Here is a 13,734-nt window from a genome sequence, read left to right as displayed (position 1 = left end):
TTCTCATGTTGGACCAAATTGGGGTTTGGATGGATATAGTGACATATATTCCTACCAACACTTTGATTTGGAAATATATGTGGTATAATCAGTGACCATACTTCATCTCTTCTCATGAGCAATTGACCAAAGAATTGGCTATTGATCAAGATTTGAGAGATTAAATTACCAAGAAATTGGAATTTAATCACTTAAGATTGCCAAGGAGATCAATGAATGCATTGATTGAGGAAGAGATGAAAATGAACTTGATCCGGAGAATACAACATCTCCTAAGCCCAATGAATTCTCCATTTCTGATCTTACCCATTCTCTTTAAATTCTGCAATCTATTTTTATGAGCATCTTCCCCATTCCCATTTAAGATTCTGCAATTTACTTTCCGCCATTTACATTCAGCTCTTTATTTCCAGCATTTACGTTTTCTGCTATTTACTTTCCCGCCATTTAATTTTCTACAAATCTCAAATCCAATTCTGCTTAGTTCAACTAGAACATTCCTCTAATTAAATTTGCTTGACCAATCAATCCCTGTGGGATTCGACCTCACTCTATTGTGAGTTTTTACTTGACGACAATTCGGTATACTTGCCGAAGGAAAAATTATTGAGAGACAAGTTTTCGTGCATCAATTGCCAAGGAATTGGGATCCAATCAATTTCAATCCGCCATAGATCTATTCATATGATTGAGAAAGAAGTTGAGATCCATTTGATTCATGATGGATTTAGATATCTCCAATCCGGGATGAATCTCTGTTTCTGTCATTTCTCATTTGCTTTGATTTTCATTTTTATGCTTTTGGTTTACTGCTTTCTTTTCTTTTTACCAATTCATCATTGCTAGCTTGAATAAACGAATCACACACAAAAATTTGCTTGATCCATCAATCCCTGTGGGATCGACCTCACTCACGTGAGTTATTACTACTTGATGCAACCCGGTATACTTGCCGATTAGTTTGTGTGAAATCCATTTTCACACCATCATGTTTTTGGCGCCGTTGCCGGGGATTGATTTAGATCAACAATGATTACATGGGTGATAAGTCTACATTAAGCATTTTCTTTGTTTTTCTCATTTAAGTCCTTTTAATTTTCTGTTTTCTGCTGATACTTAGGTGTTTGTGTTTTTGCCTCACTAAGAAATTCTCATCTAAGACATGAATTTCAATTTTCTTTGGTGATTGTGTTTTATAAAATTCAAATGGAGTTCAACTCTTCTTTTGATCAAACAAATTTCATGTGATATTGCCCACCATCATAGTATGATTCAAGTCATTATTCTAATGATGGCTGGGAATATCACCAAGAAACTACAGATTCTGAGCAAGCTAATCAATGGGGATATACTTCAGAGCCACAAGATGAGCAAGACACTTTCATGGGATATTGCTTACCACTACAAAATGATTCATGTCATTATGCTAATGATGGATGGGAATATCAACAAGAAATGATAGAGTATGAACACCTTCGAGAGACACAAAATGAATCCTACTTTGATGAATCAACTATTCATATTATGATTGGGAGGGTCAAAACCAAAGAGATTTTGATGCTCCATGTTCTATTCAGCAAGAGACATCATCTCTTGATTATGCTTTCAATAAATTCATGCAAGACTGCCCCCCAATGCCACAAGATGATCCATACTGTGATGAATTCAACAATTCTTCAAGTTGTACTTGGGAGGATCAAAATTAGAAAGCACTCAATATGTCATACTCCATTAATCAAGAGCCATCATCACTTGAGCAAACCTTCAGCTCATTCATGCAAAATTGTCCAACCTCACCTCCCAGTTTTTTATTTGAAAACTCCTCACAACTTAAGTTTGCCTCGGCACAAAATTATTTCCATACTTCTCAAAATGACTTCACCACAATGCCCACATATCCAGAAACTCATTCTCAGCCTTCATCCTTTGAGCTAGTAGTTGAGGATCACCTTCAAGGTCAATAGAATCTCAAGAAAGAACTAGAGAATTCTTGGAATGACAAGAACAATCTTGGAAAGAGCAAGAAATTCTCTTCAAGAAGATAGATGAGCACTTAGAGCAAACGAGGAGAAACTCATAACTGCTAAGCAAGGAAGATGAAGACTACTCTGTAGGTGTAATGGAGGAACTGGAGGAGCAAGAAGAAGAGGTCCCTGTGTCAAGAAAAATTTCAATGAAGAATGAGGTGGGAGAGGTATTTGAACCTAAAACTGCATATCCACAGAAGCCACTTGAGATGACAAAGGAACAGGAAAACCCACAAAACCCACAAACTTCCCTGAACGAAAGACTCTCAACACTTGAATCCGTGATTGAAAGATATGAAGAGAAGATGAAGAAATCTTGGGAAGAACAATAAACCTCCTCCATAAAAGTGCTATTAAATCAAATGTTGAGTGCAAAAGAGGCAGTGGAAGAGCAAGATGAAGAAGCTCCTGTACCAAGTGACTCTTCAATGGAGAAGGAGGTTGTGGAGGTATGTGAGCCTAGGATTTCATATCCACAGAGGCTAATTGAGGTGATAGAAGACCATGAGGACTCACTCCCAAAGGACTCAATGGAAGATCATGCAGAAGAAAGTGAGGAATCCAATCAGAGAAGTCCATACTCAAGTGAAACAAAAAATTGCATAGAGGAAAGGCTCATTGAACCATCAATTCAAAAGGCTTTTGATAAAGATCATGCTCCAACAATCACACAACAACCATGTCTTGGAATCAAAGAAGTGAAGGCAATTGACAAGAGCACCGAAGAGAGGATTGTGACCAAGCAACAAAGGACAATATTCATGAAGAAAAAAAGGTCAACTACAAACAATCCAACCCCTGAACCACCAGCAAGCAAGTTCAATCAAGCCAATAACCAAAGGAAGCTTGCTGGGAAGAAGCTAATAAAGGGGGCACTGACTGGCTCTTCCTTCTTTCAGAGGTCATTCCTATTAACAAACTGGAAGAAGAGGAAGAAAGTTGAGAATAACATGTCAAGCTAATGACACTAAAAGAGCGCTTGTTGGGAGGCAACCCAACCTTAGGTACATTTCATTTCTCTGCTTTGTTTATTTTCTCTATTTGCTTTTTTTATTTTCAATAATTTGGCATATGACTACATTCTAAGTTTGGTGTTGCCCTGCAACAATCTGTTTTAATCTTTCTGGACACTTGCACAAATTTCAAGCGAAAGTGTCACACTAAGTTTGGTGTGCCACTTATATTTTTTTTATGCAATGAGTCAAACAGCACCACTTACTTGTACAATCATAATGCCTCTGCTTCTTAGACCTGCAGTGTTATCTTTGTTTAGTTGTTCCCTTGTTTTTAATACTTTCTTTTAGTTTGTTACTTAACTATTTTTCTAATGCCTCACTAAGAAATCTTTACACATGACAAATTCTTCACCTGGTGATTGTGTATTAGCATAGAACAGTTTCCTTTGTTTAGTTTTTTTTCAAATAAATTGATATATGATTGCATTTTAAGTTTGGTGTTTGATGAGCGGATAATTTATACGCTTTTTTGGCATTGTTTTTAGGTAGTTTTTAGTATGTTTTAGTTAATTTTTGTTATATTTTTATTAGTTTTTAAGAAAAATTCACATTTCTGGACTTTACTATGAGTTTCTGTGTTTTTCTGTGATTTCAGGTATTTTCTGGCTGAAATTGAGGGACCTGAGCAAAAATCTGATTCAGAGGCTGAAAAAGGACTGCAGATGTTGTTGGATTCTGACCTCCCTGTACTCGAAATGGATTTTCTGGAGCTACAAAAACCTAATTGGTGTTGTCTCAGTTGCGTTGGAAATTAGACATCGAGGGCTTTCCAGCGAAATATAATAGTCCATACTTTGCCTGAGTTTTGATGACGCAAACTGGCGTTCAAACGCCAACTTCCTGCCCTATTCTAAAGTTAAATGCCAGAAACAGGTTACAAACCATAGTTAAACGCCACAAATAGGCTGCAAACTGGCATTTAACTCCAAGAAAAGCCTCTACATGTGTAAAGCTCAATGCTCAGCCCAAGCACACACCAAGTGGGCCCCGGAAGCGGATTTCTGCATCATTTACTTATCTCTGTAAACCCTAGTAACTAGTTTAGAATAAATAGGACTTTTTACTATTGTATTAGAAGTCTTGGTCATTCTGGTTCCCCCTCTGGGGCCAAAGCCAATTAACACCATTTCACTCGTGCGTACCAAGTTTTTTTGCGCCGTTGAGATCACAATTTTGTGCACCAAGTTTTTGGCGCCGTTGCCGGGGATTGTTTGAGTTTGGACAACTGACGGTTCATCTTGTTGCTCATAATTTTCGAAAATTTGAATTGATTTAGTCATAAAGTTTTAAAATTTAGTTGCTTCTTATGAGTCAAGTCAAAATTTTCAATTTAAAAATCCTATCTTTTCAAAACTTTTTCAAAAATCAAATCTTTTTCATTTTTCTTTCATTTTTTTCCGAAATTTTAAAATTTGATTTTCAAAATCTTTTTCTTAGTTTTATCTCATATTTTCGAAATTAATGCTAACAATTAATGTGATTGATTAAAAAATTTTAAGTTTGTTACTTGCCTAGTAAGAAAGGTTCAATCTTTAAATTTTAGAATCATATCTTTTTGTTTCTTGTTAGTCAAGTAATTAACTTTAATTTTCAAAATCAAATCCTTTTAAATTTCTTTTTCAAATCTTTTTCAAAATGATTTTCAATCATATCTTTTTCAAAACTTAATTTCAAAATCTTTTCTAACTTCCTATCTTTTCAAATTTGATTTTCAAATCTTTTTCAGTTAACTACTTGACTTTTTGGTTTGATTTTGAAAGTTTTCTATTTCAATCATATCTTTTTCAAAACCACCTAACTAATTTTCTCTCTCTAATTTTCGAAAACTCCTCCCCACTTTTTCAAAATTTCTTTTAATTAACTAATTGTTTTAAATTTTACTTTAATTTTATTTCTCTTTTTAATTTTTGAATACTAACTAATAATTAAAATAAAAAAAATATTTTCCTTTTATTTTAATTTAAATTTCAAATTCTCTCTCTCTCATCTCTTTCTATTTATTTATTTATTCACTAACACTTCTCTTCTTCTTAAAAATTCGAACCCTCTCTCCCTCTCTGTGTTCGAATTTTTCTCTTCTCATTCTTCTACTCTTCTCTCCTTCTACTCATGTAAAGGAATCTCTATACTGTGACATAGAGGATTCCTATTCTTTTCTGTTCTCTTCTTTTTCATATGAGGAAGGATAAGAACATTCTTGTTGAAGCTGATCCGGAACCTGAAAGGACTCTAAAGAGGAAGCTAAGAGAAGATAAAGCACAACACTCTGGAGAGGACCTGACAGAATTTTTTGAAAAAGAAGAGGAGATGGCCGAACCCAATAATAATGGTGGAGATGCAAGGAAGATGCTTGGTGACTTTATTGCACCATCTTCTAATTTCTATGGAAGAAGCATCTCAATTCCTGCCATTGGAGCAAACAACTTTGAGCTTAAGCCTCAATTAGTTTCTCTAATGCAACAGAATTGTAAGTTTCATGGACTTCTATTGGAAGATCCTCATCAGCTCTTAGCTGAATTCTTGCAAATCTGTGACACTGTCAAGACCAATGGAGTTAATCTCGAGGTCTACAAGCTTATGCTTTTCCCTTTTGCTGTAAGAGACAGAGCTAGAACATGGTTGGATTCACAACCTAAAGAAAGCATGAACTCTTGGGAAAAGTTGGTCAATGCTTTTTTGGAAAAGTTCTTTCCACCTCAAAAGAGTGGAAATCCAAACCTTCAGACAGAAGGAAGGTGAGTCCCTCTATGAAGCTTGGGAAAGATATAAGGAATTGATCAAAAGGTGTCCTACCCACATGCTTCCAGAATGGAGCATCATATGTATATTCTATGATGGTCTGTCTGAGTTGTCAAAAATGTCATTGGACCATTCTGTACGAGGATCTCTTCCTCTAAAAACCCCTGCAGAAGCTCAGGAACTCATTGAAATGGTTGCAAATAACCAGTTCATGTACACCTCTGAGAGAAGTCCTGTGAACAATAGGACGCCCCAGAAGAAGGGAGTTCTTGAAATTGATACTCTGAATGCCATATTGGCTCAGAACAAAATATTGACTCAGCAAGTCAATATGATTTCTCAGAGTCTGAATGGATTGCAAGCTGCATCCAATAGTACTAATGAAGCATCTTCTGAAGAAGAAGCTTATGATCCTGAGAACCCTGCAATGGCAGAGGTGAATTACATAGGAGAACCCTATAGAAACACCTATAATCCTTCATGGATAAATCATCCAAATTTCTCATGGAAGGAACAACATAAGCCTTAACAAGGCTTCAATAATAATGGTGGAAGAAATAGGTTTAGCAATAGCAAGCCTTTTCCATCATCTTCTCAGCAATAGATAGAGAATTCTAAACAGAGCCATTCTGGCATGGCAACAATAGTCTCTGATCTATCCAAGACCACACTAAGTTTCATGAATGAAACAAGGTCCTCCATTAGAAATCTGGAGGCAAAGGTCGGTCAGCTGAGTAAGAAGATTACTGAAACTCCTCCCAGTACTCTCCAAGCAATACAGAAGAAAACCCCAAGAGAGAGTGCAAGGCCATAACCATGAGCAACATGGCCGGACCTGGAGAGAGTGAGGAGGATGTGAGTCCCAGTGAGAAAAGCCTCATGGGAAATCCTCTGGACAGAAAGGAGTTTCCCTTTGAGGAACCAAAGGAATCTGAGACTCATACAGAGACCATAGAGATTCCATTGAACTTCCTTCTGCCTTTCATGAGCTCTGATGAATATTCTTCCTCTGAAGAGGATGAAGACATCACTAAAGAGCAAGTTGCTAAGTATCTAGGAGCAATCATGAAGCTGAATGCCAAGTTATTTGGCAATGAGAATTGGGAGGATGAACCCCCTTGTTCACTGATGAGCGGATAATTTATACGCTTTTTGACATTGTTTTTAGTATGTTTTTAGTAGGATCTAGTTACTTTTAGGGATGTTTTTAATAGATTTTGTGTTAAATTCACATTTCTGGACTTTACTATGAGTTTGTGTGTTTTTCTGTGATTTCAGGTATTTTCTGGCTGAAATTGAGGGACTTGAGCAAAAATCAGATTCAGAGGTTGAAAAAGGACTGCTGATGCTGTTGGATTCTGACCTCCCTGCACTCAAAGTGGATTTTCAGGAGATACAGAACTCGAAATGGCGCGATTCTAATTTCGTTGGAAAGTACACATCCAGGGCTTTCCAGCAATATATAATAGTCCATACTTTGGCCAAGAATTGACGACATAAACTGGCGTTCAACGCCAGCTTTCTACCCAAATCTGGCGTCCAGCGCCAGAAAAGGATCCAAAACCAGAGTTAAACGCCCAAACTGGCACAAAAACTGGCGTTCAACTCCACAAATGACCTCTGCACGTGCAACACTTAAGCTCAGCCCAAACACACACCAAGTGGGCCCCGGAAGTGGATTTATACATCAAATACTTACTCATGTAAACCCTAGTAGCTAGTTTATTATAAATAGGACCTCTTACTATTGTATTTGACATCTTGGGATTACCTTATGATCCTTTGATCACGTTTTGGGGGCTGGCCATCTCGGCCATGCCTGGACCTTTCACTTATGTATTTTCAACGGTAGAGTTTCTACACTCCATAGATTAAGGTGTGGAGCTCTGCTGTTCCTCAAAGATTAATGCAAAGTACTACTGTTTTCTATTCAATTCTTCTTATTTCTCTTCTAAGATATCCATTCGCACCCAAGAACGTGATGAAGGTGATGATTATGTGTGACGCTCATCATCCTTCTCCCTTATGAACGCGTGCCTGACAAACACTTCCGTTCTACTTGAAATAAGCTAGAATGAATGTCTCTTAGATCTCCTAACCAGAATCTTCGTGGCGTAAGCTAGAATGATGGCGGCCTTCAAGAGAATCCGGAAAGTCTAAACCTTGTCTGTGGTATTCCGAGTAGGATTCAATGATTGAATGACTGTGACGAGCTCCTAACTCGCGATTGCAGGGCGTTAGTGACAGACGCAAAGGGATAGTAAATCCTATTCCAGCATGATCGAGAACCGACAGATGAGTAGCCGTGCCGTGACAGGGTGCATGAGCATATTATTCACTGAGAGGATAAGATGAAGCCATTGACAAGGGTGATGCCTCCAGACGATTAGCCGTGCCGTGACAGGGCATTGGATCATTTTCCCGAGAGATGACCGAAAGTAGCCATTGACAGTGGTGATGTATCACATAAAGCCAGCCATGGAAAGGAGTAAGACTGAATGGATGAAGATAGCAGGAAAGCAGAGGTTCAGAGGAACGAAAGCATCTCCATTCGCTTATCTGAAATTCTTATCAATGAATTACATAAGTGTCTCTATCCCTATTTTATTAATTAATATTCGAAAACACCATTATCACTTTATATCTGCCTGACTGAGATTTACAAGGTGACCATAGCTTGCTTCATACCAACAATCTCCGTGGGATTCGACCCTTACTCACGTAAGGTATTACTTGGACGACCCAGTGCACTTGCTGGTTAGTTGTATCGAAGTTGTGACAATTATGAATTAAGATCAGAGCACCAAGCTTTGGAGCCATTACCAGGATTTGTTCGAGCCTGGAGATCACAATTTCGTGCACCAAGTTTTTGGCGCCGTTGCCGGGGATTGTTTGAGTTTTCGGCAAGCTTTTGGTCCGGTAACATCAGTGCCAGATTCCCTTTTGATCCGGCAACAGCACCAAGTTTTTGGCGCCGTTGCCAGGGATTGTTTGAGTTTGGACAACTGACGGCTCATCTTGTTGCTCAGATTAGGTAATTTTCTTTTTATTTTATTTTCAAAAATTTTTTCAAAAATATTTCTAAAATTTTCTCATCTGTTTTCGAAAAAAAAAATGTTTTCAAAAATTTATTCAAAATTTTTAAGAATGAATTCTAGTGTTTCATGAAGCATGAGAAGCCTGGCTGGCTGTAAAGCCATGTCTAAATTCTTTTGGACTGAGGCTTGCAATTTGTTATCAAAGAGCAATATACTCTCGTGTTAAAGACTAAAGCTTGGCTGGCCATTGGCCATGTCTAGTGTTTTGGACTGGAGCTTTCATTGAAAGCTTGGCTGGCTAGTGAGCCATGTCTAATTCCTGGACTGAAGCTTTAGACTAACATGGAAAGATTCCTGGAATTCATATTAAAAATTTTGGAATCCTTATTTTTTTCTTTTTCATACTATTTTCGAAAAAATCCAAAAAAATTAGAAAATCATAAAAATCAAAAATATTTTTCTGTTTCTTGTTTGAGTCTTGAGTCATATCATAAGTTTGGTGTCACTTGCATATGCATCTTGCATTTTTTCGAAAATATCATGCATTCATAGTGTTCTTCATGATCTTCAAGTTGTTCTTGGTAAGTCTTCTTGTTTGATCTTGATGATTTTTTGTTTTGTGTCTTTTCATGTTTATCATATGCATTCTTGAATTCTTAGTGTCTAAGCATTAAAGAATTCTAAGTTTGGTGTCTTGCATGTTTTCTTTGCATTAAAAATTTTTCAAAAATATGTTCTTGATGTTCACCATGACATTCAAAGTGTTCTTGGTGTTCATCTTGACATTCATAGCATTCTTGCATGCATTCATTGTTTTGATCTAAAAATTTCATGCATTGCATATTTTTCATGTTTTTCATAAAAATTTCAAAAATCAAAAAAATATCTTTCCCTTTTTCTCTCATCAAATTCGAAAATTTGGATTGACTTTTTCAAAAATTTTTAAAATCAAATTGTTTCTCATGAATCAAATCAAATTTTCAATTTGAAAATCTTATCTTTTTCAAATCTTTTTCAAAAATCAAATCTTTTTCAAAATTCTTAGTTATTTTCGAAAATTCCAAAAATATTTTTCAAAAATCTTTTTCTTATTTTTATACCAAATTTTCGAAAATAACAAAATCAATTAATGTTTTGATTCAAAAATTTGAAGTTTGTTACTTCCTTGTTAAGAAAGATTCAAACTTTAAAATCATATCTTGAGATTTCTTATGAATGAAGTCATTAATTGAGATTTTAAAAATCAAATCTTTTTCAAAAATAATTTCAATCATATCTTTTCAAAAATATCTTCTTATCTTATCTTTTTCAAAAATATCTTTTCAAAATATCTTTTCTAACTTCCTAACTTCTTATCTTTTCAAAATTTGTTTCAACTAACTAAGTAACTTTTTGTTTGTTTCTTAACTTTTTCAAAACCACCTAACTAACTCCCTCTCTCTAATTTTCGAAAATATCTCCCTCTTTTTCAAAAATTTCTTTTTTATTAACTAATTATTTTTTTTAATTTTTAAAACTTAATTTTCGAAAAAAAAAATACTAACATTTTTTTCAAAAACCATTTTTCAAAAATCACTAACTCTTTTTCAAAATAATTTTCGAAAATTATCCCTCCCCCATCTCATTCTATTTATTCATTCATATCCTAACATCTCATCTCACATCTCTTCCATCTGTACAGTTGTGTTTCTTCCTTTACGTCACATTCTTTGTCTCCCCCTCTTTTCTTCCACTCACAAAGGGATCCCTATACTGTGGTATAAAGGATCTCTATTATTATTATTATTTTTTGTGCCTTCTTCTTTGTCATATGAGCAGGAGCAAGGATAAGAACATTCTTGTGGAAGCAGATCCAGAACCTGAAAGGACTCTGAAGAGAAAATTAAGAGAAGCTAAAATACAACAATCCAGAGATAACTTTCAGAAATTTTCGAACAGGCAGAGGAGATGGCAGCCGAAAATAATAATAATGTAAGAAAGATGCTTGGTGACTTTACTGCACCTAATTCCAATTTACATGGAAGAAGCATCTCCATTCCTACCATTGGAGCAAACAACTTTGAGCTGAAACCTCAATTAGTTTCTCTGATGCAGCAGAACTGCAAGTTTCATGGACTTCCATCTGAAGATCCTTTTCAGTTCTTAACTGAATTCTTGCAGATATGTGATACTGTTAAGACTAATGGAGTAGATCCTGAAGTCTACAGGCTCATGCTTTTCCCTTTTGCTGTAAGAGACAGAGCTAGATTATGGTTGGATTCTCAACCCAAAGACAGCCTGAACTCTTGGGACAAGCTGGTCACGGCTTTCTTAGCCAATTACTTTCCTCCTCAAAATCTGAGCAAGCTTAGAGCTGATGTTCAAACCTTCAGACAAAAAGAAGGTGAATCTCTCTATGAAGCTTGGGAAAGATACAAACAGTTGACCAAAAAGTGTCCTTCTGACATGCTTTCAGAATGGACCATCCTGGATATATTCTATGATGGTCTGTCTGAGTTATCTAAGATGTCATTGGATACTTCTGCAGGTGGATCCATTCACCTAAAGAAAACGCCTGCAGAAGCTCAAGAACTCATTGACATGGTTGCTAATAACCAGTTCATGTACACTTCTGAAAGGAATCCTGTGATTAATGGGACGCCTATGAAGAAGGGAGTTCTTGAGGTTGATACTCTGAATGCCATATTGGCTAAGAATAAAATATTGACTCAGCAAGTCAATATGATTCTCAGAGTCTGCATGGAATGCAAGCTGCATCCAACAGTACTCAAGAGGCATCTTCTAAAGAAGAAGCCTATGATCCTGAGAACCCTGCAATAGCAGAGGTAAATTACTTAGGTGAACCTTATGGAAACACCTATAACTCAACATGGAGAAATCATCCAAATTTCTCATGGAAGGATCAAAAGCCCCAACAAGGCTTCAATAATGGTGGAAGAAACAGGTTTAGCAATAGCAAACCTTTTCCATCATCAACTCAGCAACAACAGAGAACTCTGAACAAAATGCTTCTAATTTAGCAAATCTAGTCTCTGATCTATCTAAGGCCACTGTAAGTTTCATGAATGAAACAAGGTCTTCCATTAGAAATCTGGAAGCACAAGTGGGCAGCTGAGTAAAAGGATCACTGAAATCCCTCCCAGTACTCTCCCAAGCAATACAGAAGAGAACCCAAAAGAGAGTGCAAGGCCATTGACATAAGCGCCATGGCCGAACCTGTGAGGAGAGGAGAGGACGCGAATCCCAAGGAGGAAGACCTCCTGGGACGTCCAGTGATCAATAAGGAGCTTCCCTCTGAGGAACCAAAGGACTCTGAGGCTCATCTAGAGACCATAGAGATTCCATTGAACCTCCTTATGCCCTTCATGAGCTCTGATGAGTATTCCTCTTCTGAAGAGAATGAGAATGTACTGAAGAGCAAACTGCCAAGTTTCTTGGTGCAATCATGAAGCTGAATGCCAAATTATTTGGCATTGATGCTTGGGAAGTTGAACCTCCCTTGTTCATCAATGAACTAAGTGATCTGGATCAACTGACATTGCCTCAGAAGAGACAGGATCCTGGAAAGTTCATAATACCCTGTACCATAGGCACCATGATCTTAAGGCTCTGTGTGACCTTGGTTCAGGAATAAACCTCATGCTCCTCTCTGTAATAGAGAAACTGGGAATCTATGGGGTGCAAGCTGCTAAAATCTCACTAGAGATGGCAGACAGCTCAAGAAACAGGCTTATGGACAAGTAGAAGATGTATTAGTAAAGGTTGAAGACCTTTACATACCCTACTGATTTCATAGTCCTGGATACTGGAAAGGAGAGGATGAATCCATCATCCTAGGAAGACCTTTCCTGGCCACAGCAAGAGCTGTGATTGATGTTGACAGAGGTGAAATAGTCCTTCAATGGAATGAGAACTCCCTTGTATTCAAAACTCAAGGATCTCCCTCTGCAACCATGAAGAGGAAGCATGAAAAGCTTCTCTCAAAGCAGAGTCAACCAGAGCCCCCACAGTCAAACTCTAAGTTTGGTGTTGGGAGGCCACAACCAAACTCTAAGTTTGGTGTTGAACTCCCATATCCAAACTTAAGTTTGGTGTTGGAGAGTCTCAACAAAGCTCTGCACATCTGTGAGGCTCCATGAGAGCCCACTGTCAAGCTATTGACATTAAAGAAGCGCTTGTTGGGAGGCAACCCAATGTGTATTTATTCTTATTTTTTTGTTTTATGTTTTTTAGGTTAATGATCATGTGGAGTCACAAAATAAATAGAAAAATTGAAAACAGAATCAAAAATAGCAGAAGAAAAATCACACCCTGGAGGAGCATCTGTCTGGCGTTCAAACGCCAGAACAGAGCATAGTTCTGGCGCTGAACGCCCAGAATGGGAGCATCCTGGGCGCTGAACGCCTAGAACAGGCATGGTTCTGGCGTTCAACGCCAGAAATGGCACACAGATGGGCGTTGAACGCCCAAAATGGCCACCAACCTGGCGCTGAACGCCCAGAGTTGGATACAAAGGCATTTTTACATGCCTAATGGTGCAGGGATGTAAATGCCTTGACACCTCAGGATCTGTGGACCCCACAGGATCCACTCAGGATCTGTGGACCCCACAGGATCCCCACCTACCTCCACTCACTTCTTCTCACCACTCTCTTTCACACAACCCCATAAACACTCTTCCCAAAACCCTTCACCAATCACCTCAATCTCTCATCCCCATCATCTCTTCACCACTCACATCCATCCACTCTTCCCCATAAACCTACCTCATAAACTCCACTTACCTTCAAATTCAAAACCAATTTCCCACCGAAACCCACCCATATGGCCGAACCTACCCCCCTCCCTTCCCTATATAAAGCCATCCATTCTTCTCAAATTCACACAACACACCCCTCTACACTCTTCTTGGCC

General features: G+C 37.6%; 1 pseudogene; it reads right to left on the bottom strand.

The window, feature by feature from the left end:
- Positions 1 to 5,743: 5,743 nt before the first annotated feature.
- On the bottom strand, positions 5,744 to 5,845 carry LOC112745817 (small nucleolar RNA R71; annotated as a pseudogene).
- Positions 5,846 to 13,734: the final 7,889 nt, after the last annotated feature.

Source organism: Arachis hypogaea, chromosome 14 (genome assembly GCF_003086295.3).
Source record: "Arachis hypogaea cultivar Tifrunner chromosome 14, arahy.Tifrunner.gnm2.J5K5, whole genome shotgun sequence".
Classification (NCBI taxonomy): Eukaryota; Viridiplantae; Streptophyta; class Magnoliopsida; order Fabales; family Fabaceae; genus Arachis; species Arachis hypogaea.
The sequence above is the reverse complement of the archived record's forward strand: the minus strand, read 5'-3'. Positions and strand labels throughout refer to the sequence as shown.